This window comes from Arvicanthis niloticus, chromosome 18 (genome assembly GCF_011762505.2).
Source record: "Arvicanthis niloticus isolate mArvNil1 chromosome 18, mArvNil1.pat.X, whole genome shotgun sequence".
NCBI classification, from domain to species: Eukaryota; Metazoa; Chordata; class Mammalia; order Rodentia; family Muridae; genus Arvicanthis; species Arvicanthis niloticus.
Window position 1 is genome coordinate 30,640,349 of NC_047675.1, and position 16,659 is coordinate 30,657,007.

General features: G+C 45.1%; 1 protein-coding gene across 1 annotated transcript in view; it reads right to left on the minus strand.

The window, feature by feature from the left end:
• Positions 1–16,659, minus strand: part of Cmtm4 (CKLF like MARVEL transmembrane domain containing 4) — a 45,585-nt gene that overhangs the window by 10,213 nt on the left and 18,713 nt on the right. The gene's annotated exons all lie outside the window — the stretch shown is intronic.

Genomic DNA, 16,659 nt, shown 5'->3' on the forward strand with positions numbered 1-16,659 from the left:
CCAGAGTCCAAGAGAAGAAGCAGGCCCCAGGCTGTGCTAATGGCGCACCAAGCAAGGGTGTTTTAATACCTGATGGCTGACCTGCCTTAGGCTCCAGGTCTCTACTCACATAGTTACCCATGTCAATCTTTTATCAGATCGAGCCCCATTCCACTGAGACACACAGGTCAGTGAAGCAGAGGCAAGCTGCTCCAAGGCCCTCCAGAGCCAGCAGCACAGCATTCCCTTGGCTAAAATGGGATGGTTCAAAACATGGAGGCTCTGCCTCAGGGTTTGACCTTCTCCCCTAAAGTCTCGTTCACACCTTTCCAACCTTTCAAACAGCACTTCCTCCCCAGCCCTCCCTGTGGTTTTCCCTACCAGACCTGATTTCACTCTACTGTACAGGTGTTTGACCTATACAGTAGGTCTGGCCACCTCCCTCTGCTATGGCACCAAGCACTGTAATATGCACAGAGCAAACGGGATTTGGCGAGCCACAACAGCCTTGCACCTACCCTTCCTGAATTTGTCAGACTCCCCCTATAGTAAGAAAGTTGGCTCTGCTTTTCCTGCCGTCAAAGCCATCCTTACCTAGCCTGCACCTTCAGCTTACTTCTCTATTTCACGGCACTACACAGGATATAGGTTTGTTAGTGAAAGAATACAAAATTCCATTTAAGAATTAGTTCAGGAGATCTATTGTCAGCAGATGGTTGGGTGGTTTTAACAATGTAGCCAGTTTGAAAATGGCTAAGAGAAAGGAGCTTCTCCTAGAGAAAAACCTGAGCCATTCCACACCACACACCTTTCAGAACCCCAGCCTCACACAACAGTTACTAGTTTTCTTAGTCCAATAGACGATGAAAGGAAATACATAAGATGGATCTCTAAGCACATCTCCTTCTAATTCTCCAGAGTACAGACCTTAATTCTCTGTCTAAATTACATGCCTACCTTGCATCAACTCAGTTCACATAAGGGAAACTACAAAATGACTGTCTTTTCACCCCTGTGATTATAGCTTATTAATAATCTTGGACAAAAAAATAACTTAGTGTGTTGATGACTTACAAATGTTTCTGGTACCCTAACTTTGACCACATTTGCACGGAAAGGTAACATGGTGCAAGGATGTGCAAATGTGATAGGCTACTCAGTACAGCAATGAATACAACAGACAAGAATCCCGGCTTGTGGTCTAATAAATGTTCACAAGTTTAAAAGGGAAATTGGTGAGAAGAACAGAGGAGTGAAGCATGGGAGCTGAGTGAAGCCAGCAGGCAGCTTGCAGAAGCTGTAGACTTGTATGACCTTGGGAGGCTTGGCTGCCAAAGGGGTGGGGGAAGCAAGAGGAGGCCCAGAAGGGGAAGCTGTCGGGAACAAATTCTCTGGGGCTGCAGCATGGTGAGCACCAGGGAGACGCCCAGGAAGGAAGGCTACATGCACAGAGCCAAGGCTTGGGGATGCAGTAGGCCTGTGGTTCTCTTTCTTTCAGTACCAGGGAAACACTACACAGCATCATTTGTCTCCTGTAGGGAGAAGACAGCCAGGGGAGGACCACAGCAGAGACTGGAGAGTAGGTGGAGGAAGAGCCTCTGCAGTAACCGGAGGGGATGATGGCACAGACCAAGGAGGTAACAGCATAGAGGGTGAGCAGGGATGACTTCTGGACATATGTTCAGGGAAAACCCCATGGGAGTTGCTGACAGGATGTGCAAAGCATCGAGGCCAATGTAATTCTAGGGTTTGCCTGAGTGGCTGCAAGAAGGACACTGGCAGAAATGGACAAGGAGGGTCAACTCTGGCTTAGGACATAGTAATGTAGAAACAAGCCTGGGCTGGAAGAAAAACTGAGGTGGAGTCTAGGAGACTAGCATCCAGGGTGAGTGCAGTCAAAAGCCAACGGAGTGTGGAATCCCACCTCCAAGCTGGCCAGTCATCCACGCTGCCCCAATATTCTTACTCTTGTTCCTGTGGTGCAAAACGCAGGGCTGAGCCGCTGTTGCTTGATTTCATAGCCTGAATCAGAAGAGTCACTGTGGAGGCTGCCTGGTTCTCTCTCCCTCTGGGGGGCAATGAGCTGCAGGTCAGCACTCTATGGAGAGACCCAAAACCTAAAGCTTTCTGCTGACAGGCAGGTGAAAAGCCACCGTGGAAGCCAACAACATTCTGTCTAGGAACACAGAAGAGAACCACAGCTAATCCACTCCACTCTACAATTCTTGATCCTCAGAAGAAGCTGGGGGAAACAAAGGACTATTGTTTCAGGTCTGTGTTTTGGGGGGAATCAGTTATCCAGAAATAGACAATATACAGAGGGGAACCTCATTCATACACAACTACGATTAGCAAACAGTACCTGCTACTCACTAGTTACCTAGAATCAAGGACGATGTGGGCATTTTCATTGGTTACCCTTAACCCCAAGACTTCACCATAGGCACTAGCCCATTACAGACAAGGAAACAAAAGTACTATGAGGGAAAGAGGAACAGGAGGCCTGGCCAGGGTTCAGAGCCAGTTCTTACTGCCTTACTCGACTCCGTCCTATTGATTCTCATATTGGAAGCCATAGCTGACTGCTGTGGATATCTCAATGTGTTCCAAATACAAACAGAAACATACAGAATCGTTTCTATACATAATAAGCCATATAAAAATAAGGGAATAAAAACATGTTATAGGGGCTGGAGAGGTAGCTCAACAGTTGAGAGTGATGATAGCCTCTCTTGCATACAACCCAGGGTTGGGTCACAACTGCCTGTAACTCCAGTTTCAGGGGATCTGATGGTCTCTCGCCTCCAAGGCCTCCTGCACATATATGTGCTACTGCACATAAACTCATGCATACACATACATGCATGATTTTAATCTTTTTATTTTTATGCATACAGGTATTTTGCCTTCTTGTATACTGCCTATCACGTGTGTGTCTAGTGCCTGTGGAGGTCAGAAGAGGGTATCAGATCCCCTGGAACCAAAGTTACAGACAGTTGTAAGGTACCACTGAGTGCTGAGAACTGAACCTGCATCTTCAGGGATAGCAGCCAGTGTTCTTAACCAGTTACTTAGCCATCTTTTCAGCCCAGCCCAGATATATTTTAATGTTAATTTTAAACTCAGAAAACAGGTATCCACAAGTATTTCTAAATAAAGGGAAACATTATTTTTAATGATTATATAGTATTTGAGTGTAAAGATAAATCTATGCAGCATAATTTAAATGATTCCTAATGATAGCTACTTAGGGTTTCTAAAGCTGCCATTATTGGCACTATATTATTGGGGTGGGAAGAAGATGGGAATAGGCATAGAAAATGACAAACTGTCTTTGACACAGTGAAACATAATAACCACCTGTGGGGTAAAGCCTAGGCAACGAGGAAAAACCTCAGCTACTGTGTTGGGGGCCCTCAATGTCAAGGCAATCAAAGAACGAAGCCACTGGACTGGCAGCAATCTTGCAGATGTAAAACTTTACATGTTAAAACAATGTCAGGTATGAACTAGAAATGAGGAAAGCTACAGCTTTTGCTCATCAGGAGGACCAAGCAGCCGACAGAATAATTTCAACGTTGTCTGGTAAGTTGATATTGACAAGGTCATCAGGTTTCCACTACCTATATCTGTGACTGTCGGAAGGCCTGGCTGGTCAAGATATTATATTAAATGGCTCACCAGTGACGAGCACTGACTGCTCTGCCAGAGATCCCGAGTTCAATTCCCAGCAACCACATGGTATACACAACCATCTGTAATGAGATCTGATGCCCTCTGCTGGTATGTCTGAAGACAGCTACAGTGTACTCACATATAATAAATAATACTTAATAATGTTTAAATTAACATTTTTAAAGTTTTTAAAAATTTTATTAAATTCATCATGGGGTGGGGGAGGGGTGGGGTGTGTGTGTGTTTGAATGTGCATTTGCCAGGAAGCATGTGTGGAAGTCAGAGGACAGCTCATGGAGTTGGCTAGACCTGGAAACTAAACTCAGGTAATCAGGTCGGCAGCACACAGCTCTGCACACAGCTCTCCACACAGAGCCATGCTGCCCGCCTAACAATGCTGTTTACGTAGTGAGAAGGCCCTGTGCTACTTGCATGTGACTGTGAAGGCCTTCCTGGAATAGCATCTTCCCAAGACAATCAGCTCTCTTCTGTGCTGGCACATAGTGGAGCTGTAGACCCATGCAGACCCATGTAAAGCTTGTTCTACAAGATGAAGGTAATGCTTCAGAGCTCCTCGCTTGTTTCTGCCTCTTGCAAAGTCCTGGAAGGGATCCCAGCAATGCACTCACAAGCTGTCTTTTACAAAGCCTATGAAAGCTAGCTATTTCAACTGTAATAATCCACTCAGACCTCCACCTTCTTCCACTCCAAATTCTGCTCCTGTGGCGAATGATAAGGAAACAGCAGAGACATTCAAGGGGTTCAACTAACTGGAAGTTGAGTGAAGGATGTATAAAATTTGGGGTTAGCTGTCTTTCCCTCACATGGTTATGTGTTCTACAGGCCAACCAGGAGGATGTGAGTACTGGAGGGGAAATATGGTTTGAAGCCTATGGAGCCATCAACTGTTTCAGAAATTCTGCTCATCCCAAGTGTTAGGTTGCAAGAGGAGACTCCTGATGTGACTGGAACCTGAGAAATGGAGTCTCTTGGAGATACACTGCATAATGTAGCTTATGTGGTCACAAGCCTGCTCTGTAGCTGCTCTCCTTTCGGATGGAAAGCATACTGAAGAGAACTTACTCTAGGATGCGAGGGGCATGACCCTACAGCAGTATCACCAACAAGCACGTGTGTGAGAGGGCGCAGATCTGTGAGACTGCACCTCAAGATTTCCACAAATTTTAGACTAACAGCCTAACAAACTCCAGTGAGACAGTACATAACACTACTCCAACTCGCACACGGCCTGAAGAAATGAGCGCTCTGGTGACTCCTACATATATTCATCGATAAGTCAATACAGCAGAGTCATCCCTCTCCTCAGTGCACACAGGGAAGCCTCAGAGCAGCAAGGAACCTGAGGCAGAGAAGTGGGGTGGTATCACGTGTGCTGGTAGGGGATGCCTGGAAAGGTAACAAGACTGGGTGAGGTGGTGCAGGCCTGTGACCCCAGCACCTAGGATAGAACCAGGAGGCTTGGGAGCTCAAGGTCATCTTCAGGTACATAATTAGTCTGAGACTGGCCTAAGTTACAAACAACAAACAAAAGCTAAGTGTAGTGGCACACTGCTAAAATATAAGGAACAGACAGAGGCAAGAGGATCACAACGTGGAAGCCAGCCTGGGCTACACCTTTTTAAAAAAAAAAAAAAAAAGTCGGTGAGATGTCTCAACAGGTAGAAATGTCTTGCAATCCTGATGACCTGAATCTGATCCGAGGATCCCATGGTGGAAGGAGAGAACTGACTTCCAAAAGATGTCCTCTGGCCTCCACATCCAACCCTGGTACTCATGAGACCACATTCATTCACAACATCACACATCCATACACACAATACTAAATAAAATGTAACACATAGCACTGGGCAAATAAGACACACAAAAAATATGAGGGTGCTTATATTCACAAATATTCTTATATATACTGCAGCGTTTATGTTAAACAGTGAAAACACTTCTGCAGTGTAGGGCTGACTAAGGGACAGGGAAGCAAAGAGTTTTCTCTTTTTGTATTTTAAATATTTATGGGCTATATGAATGTATGGGAAAGGTATACACTTAGAATTCACATTCATACATTTATAATATATTCACATGTTAGAGACCTAATATAGGTATATATAGCTAGACATATAAAAAGTAGATCGTGCCAGGCAGCGATGGCACACACCTTTAATCCCAGCACTTGGAAGGCAGAGGCAGGTGGATTTCTGAGTTTGAGGCCAGCCTGATCTACAGAGTGAGTTCCAGGACAGCCACGGCTACACAGAGAAACCCTGTCTCGAAAAACCAAAAAAAAAAAAAAAAGAAAAAAAAGAAAGAAAGAAAGGAAGGACGGAAGGAAGGAAGGAAGGAAGGAAGGAAAAGAAAAGAAAAGAAAAGAAAAAGAAAAGTAGATCGCATATACCCAAGTTTAAGAAAGATCAGTAAAATAATAGAATATTGGTTCTTAGAGGTCACTGATATGTAATGGATTTTAAAACCATGTGCAGGGTTGGGGATGCAGTTCAATGGACAGAATGCTTACCCAGTATGCATAAAGTGCTGGGTGCAGGCTCCCACACAGCACACTGAGCAACACTGAGCAGGTGGCAAAAGCCTACAATCCCAGCGCTCAGGAGGTGTGGTCAACATGCAGTTCCTCTATGTGGCAGAATGTGGTAGGGCAATGACTGCCAGTGTTCTCTGTTGGGCTGTGTGGTTGGTTTGAGACAGTCTCTTACTATGAATCCCAGGCTGGCCTCTGAACTTAAGATCCTCTGCCTTGGCTTTTCAAACGTCGGAATTACAGACATGTGATACCTTCCCCTGGTGGTCTATTGCTTTAGACTTTTTATTTTCCGAACAGAGTATTTTTAACTAAGAAAGATCTTCTACGCATAAACGGTTTTTTCATGGAGACAGGGTCTTATGTAGCCCCAGCTAGCCTTGAACTCACTATACAGGCAAAGATGGTCTTGATTTCTAAACCCTTCTGCCTCTACCTCCTGAGTTCTGGGCTTATAAGTGCATGCTACCCATGGGCATGAAACCAGGCAAGCACTCAACCAACCATTCTTAGTCCTAAAAGTTACCCAAAAAAAAAAAAAAAAAAAGGTTTATTTATGAGTTAACCATTAATGGCCTCTAAGAACCAATCCCTACTTACTTTGAAATCATTCATGAATATTTTTAAATGAAACAAAAAACATCAATCGAAAACAAAAGCCATTCTGTACATCTCTGTTGATTCTGTTTCTTCATTGTTAGAGTCCAGCCTCTCCAGAGCCTGCTTGATGACCACACCAATACCCATTTCCCACTTACCAATTTACCTCAAGCTGACCAAGTGGGTCCACAGCAAGAAGCTAGACATATTCCCTCCTAAGCCCAAAGGCACAGACCTCCCCACCCCACCCCCCAGGGAAGACATTGGCCCTGACATCTTCAGAGGCAACTGCAAGAATCACTCTAAATCCTAATGTCAGGTCAGCTTTTCAAAGGATTTGATGTAACACGATGTGAAAGATGCAAACCCACATATATTACACTACTTAGAACACCTTTTGAAAGTCGTGCTCTACACAGAAGCTGAGATGCTGAGATGACTCCCATTGGGAGCTGGTTTACACGGAGAAGCCTGCTGCTGTGCTCCCTAGGCAGTGCACTCTGGCTCTCCAGCTACGAAGGACACCCAAACTCACACTGTGACCACACAGTTCTGGGGTTCTCAGGTTAAGCCCAAGGCCAAGTCCATCGTAGCCACACCCCTGGTCTTGGTGTGCTCACAGCGCACCAGTGTCTTCCTGGTTCTGAAGCCTACTGACAAACCTGCTTTCTTCCTCTGTGTAATACATGGACTGTGAATCTCGAGCACCACCCCACCCCTGCTTCCCAGCATACTTAAGGCACAGTAGGATGGGATCCCGGCTGGAGAGAGGATAGGCACCAGACCGTGCCACCCTTCTGAGTCAAGAGCAACAACAGATCTTAAAACTGCAGCCACACAGTATGTCTACAGAGGGGCCTGAAGCACTGTGCCTTGCTAGGCACCCCAAACGGCAACAGCTCACACTGACAGCACACCGCACATCCACCTGAGACACACACCTTCTGGCATCCTTACCCCTACATGGCCCAGGCCTGTCCAAGGTTAGTTCTTTCTGTGCCACAGACTCCTACATGAGTTGACCAACAGAACTTATTTGGAACTTTCTATATTTTGGGCACAGGAAAACCCATCAGCACAGTTTTCTTCAAGAACACAGCATGAAAGCTGGGCAGCCAGTGCCAAGTGAGTACCTGACAAAGCACATGTGTGATGACCATTTTAAAGGAGCCTGCTATAGGAACACATTATTGTTTCTAAAAAGGAAAATCCATGGGTATTTTCCTCTTATGAAGATCACCTCCTAAGGAAGGCAGGTCTCTTCAGTGCCTTCTCCACCACTCAGACAACAGCAGAGCCAGAGATGGGTTGGTTTTTTTGTTTTTTTGGTTTTTTGGTTTTTTTTTTGGGGGGGGGGGGTCCTAAAACACAGGAGCTCACAGCAAGTGAAAATTATTTAAACTTGCAAATCGCCATTTCTTCAGGTAACTTTGGGTACTCCATCTTTCTTCAGGTAAATGCCAAATTTATGGATTTAAGAGTTGCTAAGGAAGCCTGGTGTGGTGTCTCATGCCTTTAATCCCAGCACTAGGAAGGCAAAGGCAGTCAGATCTGAGTTCAAGGCCAGCCTGGTCTACAGAACAATGACACTCAGGGCTACAAAGTGTCACAAAGAAAGCCTGTTTCAAAAAACAAACAAAATAGTTGCAAAGGATGCTGGTTAATGTAGAACACATCTGTACCACCAGCACTGGGCAGGTGGAGGAAAAAAAAAAATTCAAGGTCAAGGTCAGCTTAGGTTACACAGTGAGTTTCAAGCCAGCTTAAGAAACAATTGAGACCCTATCTCAAAGAGAACTAACCAACAGAAAGAAAGAAAAGAGAAAAAAGAAAACAAAGCAGGCAGGCAGCAGGAAAAGTTAAGCACCTGCTCTTTAAGAGTGGAGATGGCCCCTGGGGCATCTTCACAGCCCTCCCCCCCCCAAGCAATTAATCAGCAGCAATTAACAGGCAACCGAGCCAAAAGTCAGAACAAATAAGTTCCATACTGTTAAGACAGGGATGAAGACAAAAGAGGGAAACTGCCAAGGGCTCAGGGCAGCCAGGGGCATTAAGAAGGGTGCAGTGGCTAGTGACCTAGGAAGCTACTGCTTGCCACCAAAGCCAGCTCAACCAGTGTTCTGACAGATCTTTTTTTTTTTTTTTTTTTTTTTTTTAATTGGATATTTTATTTACATTTCAGATGCCATCCCCTTCCCCCCTGACAGGCCTTACAAGGCAGGCTCCACCATATAAATAATTCTAGTGTTGGTCTCCTAAAGCCATATTAGTGGAACTTTTAAACATGCATTATTTTAAATGTAGCTATTTATATCTGCACTATGAGCAAGCATTGGAGCACAATTCAACCTGTGCACTGTAGTCGAGAAGCTGGCCACAGGGGTCACAGTCCCAGCAAACTACGTAGGCTTATTTTGGGATAACCCACTCCTTAGGAAACACAGAGTGTTGTGCAAAATATCTCTTTCTTGTTTTTAAAAGGAAACCTGGAAGATCTTCTGCGGTCTGATGATATAGTTGCACACAATTTCAGAGCGCCACAGGGTGGTCAGCATCTTTCTTGCCAAGAAAATACCCACAGAGTTTTACAGCAAATGCCACTCTGCCCAAGAGTTCCATTCCCAGACTGTGTGGATTAGTAATGGAGCAAAACAACACGCTTGCAGAGGGCGCAGGAAGCAAGACGCCCTCAAACCAGACCCTGCCGAGGATGTTCGGAGAAGCTGATAACATGGAAGTCCTTCCCACCACCACCACCACCACCTCCTCCTCCTCCTCCTCCTCCTCCTCCTCCTCCTCCTCCTCCTCCTCCTCCTCCTCCTCCTCGTGGTCCCAGCTTCATGAGTGACACTGAAAGCCCAGAAGGTAGTATCCACCCCCACCGGATTCCAAAGCAAAGCGTCCCCTCTTCCTTTCCTCTTTAATCCCAGGAAACTAATGTCATCCCACTGGCTCTGGCATGCCCCCTTAACCAAGTGAAAACAGAACATTGCACTGCTCACTGACTAAAAGTCAACAGGCTGTGGCAGCGTCCCACTTAAGACAGATGAAGGTAAAAAGTAAGCTGTTCTAAGAGGTGTGTGTGCTGAGGGAGAGCCCAATTTACCATCTCCCATTGTTCCTGAGGCTCCAGTATCTTCACCTGATCCATGGAGGAAGGAATCCAGCCTAGGAAGCTAGCAGCCCGCCAACTGAATATGGTGCCTCTATACCCAAAAGTTTGACCTACCATTCAGCACTGTATTTATAAATGGTGACATTGCAGCCTTAGTAAGATGCAGCTTCTGCAAGGGCCATCCATTATGCTGAAATGGATACTCAAACATTCTTCTCTTTAATCTTGATCAATCCTGCAAAATTCAGGATCAGTCAACTGGTTTTTAGCTGAGGTCTAATTCACAGTCCATAAAATCCCAGTTGAGTGTGTAACCATTTGCTTCTTCAGAAAAGAAGTTTGGAAAAAAAAAAAAAAAAAAGACAAGAAAGAAAGAAAGAAAGAAAGAAAGAAAGAAAGAAAGAAAGAAAGAAAGAGAAGTTTGATGTTCTTGGATTTTTTGTTTTGATTTTTTTTTTTTTTTTTTAGTACTGGGGTCTAAACCCAGGGCCTCCCACATGCTGGGCTTGCATTCTGCCACTGAGTTATACTCCCAAGATCATGACTTGTGTGGTGTGGTGTGAATGTTTTGCACACATGCACAGAGCCTAGGAGGATGTCAGGTATACTCCATCTATTGCCTTATTCCCTAGAGACAGAGCCTCTCAATAACTTGGAGCTCATGTTTTATTCAGCTAAGCTCACAAGTCCCAGTGAGGATTAGACAGCTTTTAAATTTTCTTAAACATTTTTGTTTATTTGTATGGGGGGTGGTAGTGCAGAGGGCAGGAGTGTCAGGGGTGTCAGTGGGCAAGCCAAAGCAGTCAGGTTATCAGGATGGATGGCAACTGCCTACGCCCACTAAGTCATCTTGCTGGGGATCAGTTTTTAAGTTCCATCTTATTAATAAGGAAATGAGGCAAAGATGTTTAGCCACCTGCCACAGACCTCACCGTCTCAGTAACAACAGAGCTGAAGTCAAACCCAGTTAGCATACGCACCCAGACCGACCGACAGCTTTAAATATCTTTTCTACTGAAGAGAACAAAGGTTTCTTAGTGAAACTGATCTGAAGCAGAAAGAAGGGGCGGGGTGAGGGGAGAAGGGAGAGTGGGAGAGAAGAAAAAGGGAGGGAGGGAAGAAGGAAGAAGGGAAGGAAGGAAGGAGGGAAGGAGGGTGAGAGAGAAAGATAGGCATGGTGTATGGGGCATATCCAAACCTTCACTTCTAAATACTATCTTTTTTATTTAAAGGAACCAGAGCTTCTGGACCAGACCAGGACTATGGTAGAAGAGTCCAGATGCCCTGCACGTTGTGCTCAGAGAAGGAAGGGAATGTGTTCTGTGCACATGGGGCTCACAGTGGCCAAATCTGAGACAATCTGAGCTTCAAAAACAATAATGGGGACTGAGAGTCTAGCTCAGGGGTGTAGTCTCCAGCACCAAAGTATTCAGGTTTATGAATAACGCTCCTGAGTTCATGTGGACACAAGAAAAGACACGGCAGCACATGGCTGCAAGCCCCGCATGTCAGAGCCTAGCTAGGAGGAACCAAGTTCCAGGTCCTTCCTCATAGACAAATTCAACCCATATGGAAGAAGAGCAGATTGAATCATCTTTTGACAGCCATTATAAAGATATTTGATTTGAGCAAGAATGATCTGGTGCCATTCAAAGTAACGCAGGAGAGTTTAAGAAACACTTACAGAGTCTAACGGCACTCTCCCTAAGAATACTAAGAGCACAGCAAAAGTGCAGCTTGGCAATAGAAGCGCCTGGCACCCATCGCCTTCAGTAGGCTGGGATCACTAAAAGGAATGCGTCATCATTTCTGTGGTCTTCCTGACAGTACCACAAAGTGACCAGAATCCAAACAGCAGAAAACGTCAACAAACCCAAATTGAGGGCCATTCTACAAAATAACTGGCCTGTATCCTTCCAAAATGTCAACAGCATGAAACACAAGAGCTGACAAACTATTCCAGAAGTGAGGAGATTAAAGAGATATGATGCTGAACTAGACATCCAAGTCAAAATTTCCTTTTAAAGATGGAGCTTTGAGACAATGGGGGAAACAGGAATGAAGTCAACAGAGTCAGTAACTTCTTAGTGTCTGCTTCCAGATGTGGGCAATGATACCACGATTATGTTGGAAAATGTTCTTGTCTTTAGGACACTAAAGTATGGCATGTCTTTGTTTGTTTATTTGAAGACAGGATCTCAACATATAGCCCCAGCTGGCTGCCAACTCAGAAAGCCGCCTACCTCTGCCTCCTGGTTTCATTTCCCATAGCCCTTGCCCTATGGCTCAGGGTACTAGTACTTCTAGTACCAGTCACTGGGAATCCTTCCAAATTCCTGATACAGCATGGGCTACACCCGAGAACATGATTTCTAAAACAGCCCTACTGACATTGTGGACTGGGTCATTCTTAGTTTTGAGTGGCATCCTGTGATACCATGTGTATCGACCTCCCTGGCCTCACCTGCAGCAGGTGTCAGTGGGCATCTACTTCCTGGGATAACAAGCAAACATATCAACAGACAATATCAAAACCTCCTCTTGCTAGGCATGGTGGTGAAGCCTTTAATCCTAGCACCTGGGAGGCAGAGACAGGCAATCTCTTTTTGTTCATGGCTAGCCTGATCTAAATAGCAAGTTCCATAGCAAATTCCAGGACAACCATGGCTACATAGTTAGACCCCTATATATCTATAGAGATAGAGAGAGAGAGAGAGAGAGAGAGAGAGAGAGAGAGAGAGAGAGAGATAGAGATAGAGATAGAGATAGAGATAGAGATAGAGATATACAGATATACAGATATACAGATATACAGATATACAGATATACAGATATATAGATATATATCTCCAGGTGGTAGTGGTGCATGCCTTTAATCCCGGCTCTTAGGAAGCAGAAGCAGTCAGATCTCTGAGTTCAAGGCCAGCCTGGTCTACAGAGTGAGTTCCAGAACAGCCAGAGTTACACTGAGAAACTAACTCAAAACAAATTACAGTGAAACAAATCAAAATTCTCAAGCCCATGTGAAACAACTGATGGGCCATGGTCATCAATGGCTGTCAGAGGCCCCATGTAAATGCTTGGGCATCTAAAATAAATGCACGTATCCGTCATCTAACAGTGTTGCTCCAAGCAGGAGACAGTTACTATTGTCTGTTCACATGGCTGCAGGGGGACACAGTACATGGACACAGCTGGGCCCTAGCATTTACCAGGTCAGAGAAGATAAAGAATGAATAGGGTAAATTATGCAGAAGGGACTCCAACCAACGATGCCATGTGAGACAAGCACTTGATGAATGGCCTCATTTCTTCAACAAAGGAATAGCAGCAGAGTGGCTGGAGACAGGGCTCAGTGGTGCGGTGACTGCTGTACCACAGAAGCCATATGCAGTAGGCTATCTGTAATTAAAATGCTCCTAAGACAAGATGGAAGGTGGAGAATCCCCAGACACTCAGAAGCAAGAATCAACCCAAGCTTGTCTTCTAACTGCCACACATGCTGCCCCTCCCCCCATGCAGTGCCAAAGAAGAGCTGCTACAGACTGAGACTCAAGAAATGGGGGCTGGAGAGATGGCTGAGTGGTTAAGAGCACTGACTGCTGTTCCAAAGGTCCTGAGTTCAATTCCAGGCACCAATAGCAGGTGTCTCAAAACCACCTATAACTTCAGATCCATATATACATATATCACATATATACATATATTACATATACATACCTACACAGATACACACAGTACACATAATTTTTAAAACGTTTTGTTTGTTGGGTGTTTTGGTTTTTGAGGCAGGGTCTCACTCTATAGCCTTGGCTGGAACTCACTATGTAGATCAGGTTGGCCTTGAACTCAGAGGTCTGTCTGCCTGCCTCTGCCTCATGCTAGCATTAAAGGCATGTGCCATTACACCCAGTCAAAACAATTTTATTAAAAAACAAACATATTAAGAAAATATAATGAGTGGGTCTTGCTTAGATCCCAATTCAAACAAAGCAAAGGGGCTACAGGTACAGAGTAGGCACATTTCAGTTAGCAGACAACATCGAGGAACTGTGCTTAAATGTGCTACAGACAACTCGGCTGTTGACAGGTTCTCAACTGGTGAGAGATGTTCACTTAGTACTTATTTGTAGTGCTACGATATCTGAGATTTGTTTTAAAATTATCACAAAATAGCTAGCTCAGTGTTTAAGAGCTTCTGCAGAGGACCCAGGTTCAGTTCCCAGCACCTACATGTGGCTTTGAACTGTCTGTAATTCCTCTTCCAGCCTCTTCTGGCTCCTGCATGGATTAGGCACACATACAGTATACATACATATATGCAGACAAAACACTTATAAAATATACTTTTAAAAGCTGAAATATATGGTTGGACCTAGGCCCTCAGACATACATTGCAGATCTACAGCTTGGTTTTCTGCAAGTCCCCCGACAACTGGATCGGGGGATGTCCCTGAATCAGTGGTCTGGCTGTGGACTCTGTTCCCCTAACTAGGACGCCTTGTCTGGTCTTGGTGGGAGACGTCTCAGTGGGCAACGAGTTCGGCAGAGATTTGGTATTTGTGTGGTGGGGTATACCAGAGGGAACTCCCCTTCTCAGAGGGAGATGGGGGTAGGAACGGGTGGAGGATCTGAACGACTGAATGAGGGGGCACTGGGAGGAAGGGGGGTGATACTGGGATGTAAAGTGAGTAATTTTTTTAAAGCTAAAATATACTTTTAAATAAAATATGTCAAAAGAAGGGCAAGAAGGGCTGGGACAGAGTGTGGGACTGTCAGAGCAAGGTGAGGGGCCAGGGTGGGGCACGGAACTGTCAGGGCAAAGTGAGGGCATCTGGGCATTGGTTGCCACTCTTCCATTAGTGTGTGTTAGACGGTTCTGTTTCAAAAAGTTAAATTTAAAGAAAAATGTTGATAATTGGTAAGATGATTCAAGTAAGTATGGGTGGGTGCCACCAAGCCTGGTGACTTACATCCGATTCCTGTCCCCACACGGTAGAAGGAGAGACTCTCACAAGCTGGCTCTGATGCCCACTCATTATTTAGGGGCACATGTCCCTACTCTAAATACAAACCCAACACTTCATGAGAACACCGGTGGCAAACACAGCACTCCCAACCCTGGCCACGATAGAAAGGCAAGTTCAAGACACTGACACTTCCAATCTGAAACTGCCAGGCGATGGCCAGGATTCCAGGTGGCTGTGACTCACACTCACACTCAGACCACGGTGCAGCTCTGAAAATGGCTTGGCAGTGTCTTATAAAGTTAAACACATTCATGCAATATGGCCTGGCAGCCTCACTCAATATTACCTCAGAGAAATAAAAATTATAACCATGCACATACCTGTTATACAGTGCTCATGCTGACTCGACTCATGACCACCCAAATCTAATACAGAGTAAACAGGTAAGTGAGCAAAGGGCAAACCCATCAAACAGACGTCCCCTCGGCAGGAGAGGAATGGTTAGGAATGGTTACCAACACCTGTAACACGGATTAATGTCCGGGAGCCATTTAAGTGGGTGAGGCCATATTCAAAAGGCCCCATGTGATATGAAGGTGTTTTAGGTGATGCTCTGGGGAAAACAAAGCCATGTGGAAGCAGAGTTAGTGACTGACAGGGGTCAGTTGACACTGAGGGAAATGGTAATGGAATGCACACCAAGCATGCACGAAGGCCCAGAGTTCCACTCCAGTGCATCGAAACAGAGACTAAAGCTTTGCATATGGCAGACTGCTCATTCAGATTAGAAATCTTTTCCTGCCTACTGGAATTTTTTTTTCTTTTTTTCAAAAAATTGAATTGGCATTGCTTGTAAGACTTCCTTAACAAGCAAGTTTAAAACAAGAAGCTACAAAGTTGAGGGCTCCTCTGGGCACCGTCCCCAAATCCCTTCTTTTGTTCCAGGCCTCTCCCAGTCCTCAAAGCACTCAGCACTCTAGGACTTGGCTCCTCTCCAGGCACCTGCTACCTTCCGACAGGAGCTGCCACCTGTGCCCTACTCCTGTCCAGCAGGTTCCCTGCTCTAGCCCTGAACATGCAGTAAGATGGCTAGGCAATGACTAACCCAGCAAGCAGAAAAGCATCCATGAGCCAACCATGAAACCATGTCTACAGGTAACAGGACATCTCTAACAAGCTATAATTAATGTCCCATGTCAGCCCAAAGCACAGACTCAGGGGAGGCTACATACATTTCTAAAACCCATTAGAGAAAACCTGCAGAACTGGCCCGTCGCCTGTGCTATTTATGGATTGGAGATTTGAAACAGCACCTAACAAGAGAATTTATAATGACTCTGGCCCTGCGGTGGCCTCCCAGGAGCTAGTGAACTCTAGCCTGCATGAGCTGAGGGTTCAAAGATTCAGCAGCAGGAGTATGTGACAGGGAGGGCAGAGCAGCCAAGTGAAAACCGGCCTGAGGAACTGGGGACTTGCATCAGAGCAGGGAAGAAAGCAGAAACAAAAGACTGGTTTTGGTGGGGAGACTGAGTGAGCAGTCACTACTCTTTTCTAGAAAGCTTGTTTGCACATCCTCTGTGGAAACCCACTCATTAATGTGCAGATATTAACATTAAGCTCCAACCTTATTAGGATAGATTCTTTTCCATGATTCCTAGCACAAGCTACACCCATCTAAGAGTGATATGTAAAACATTCACTTACTATAAAAATAAAACAGAAAAATCACAACACGGCAGAGTAAGTCAACAGACTGTCAGTTACACACA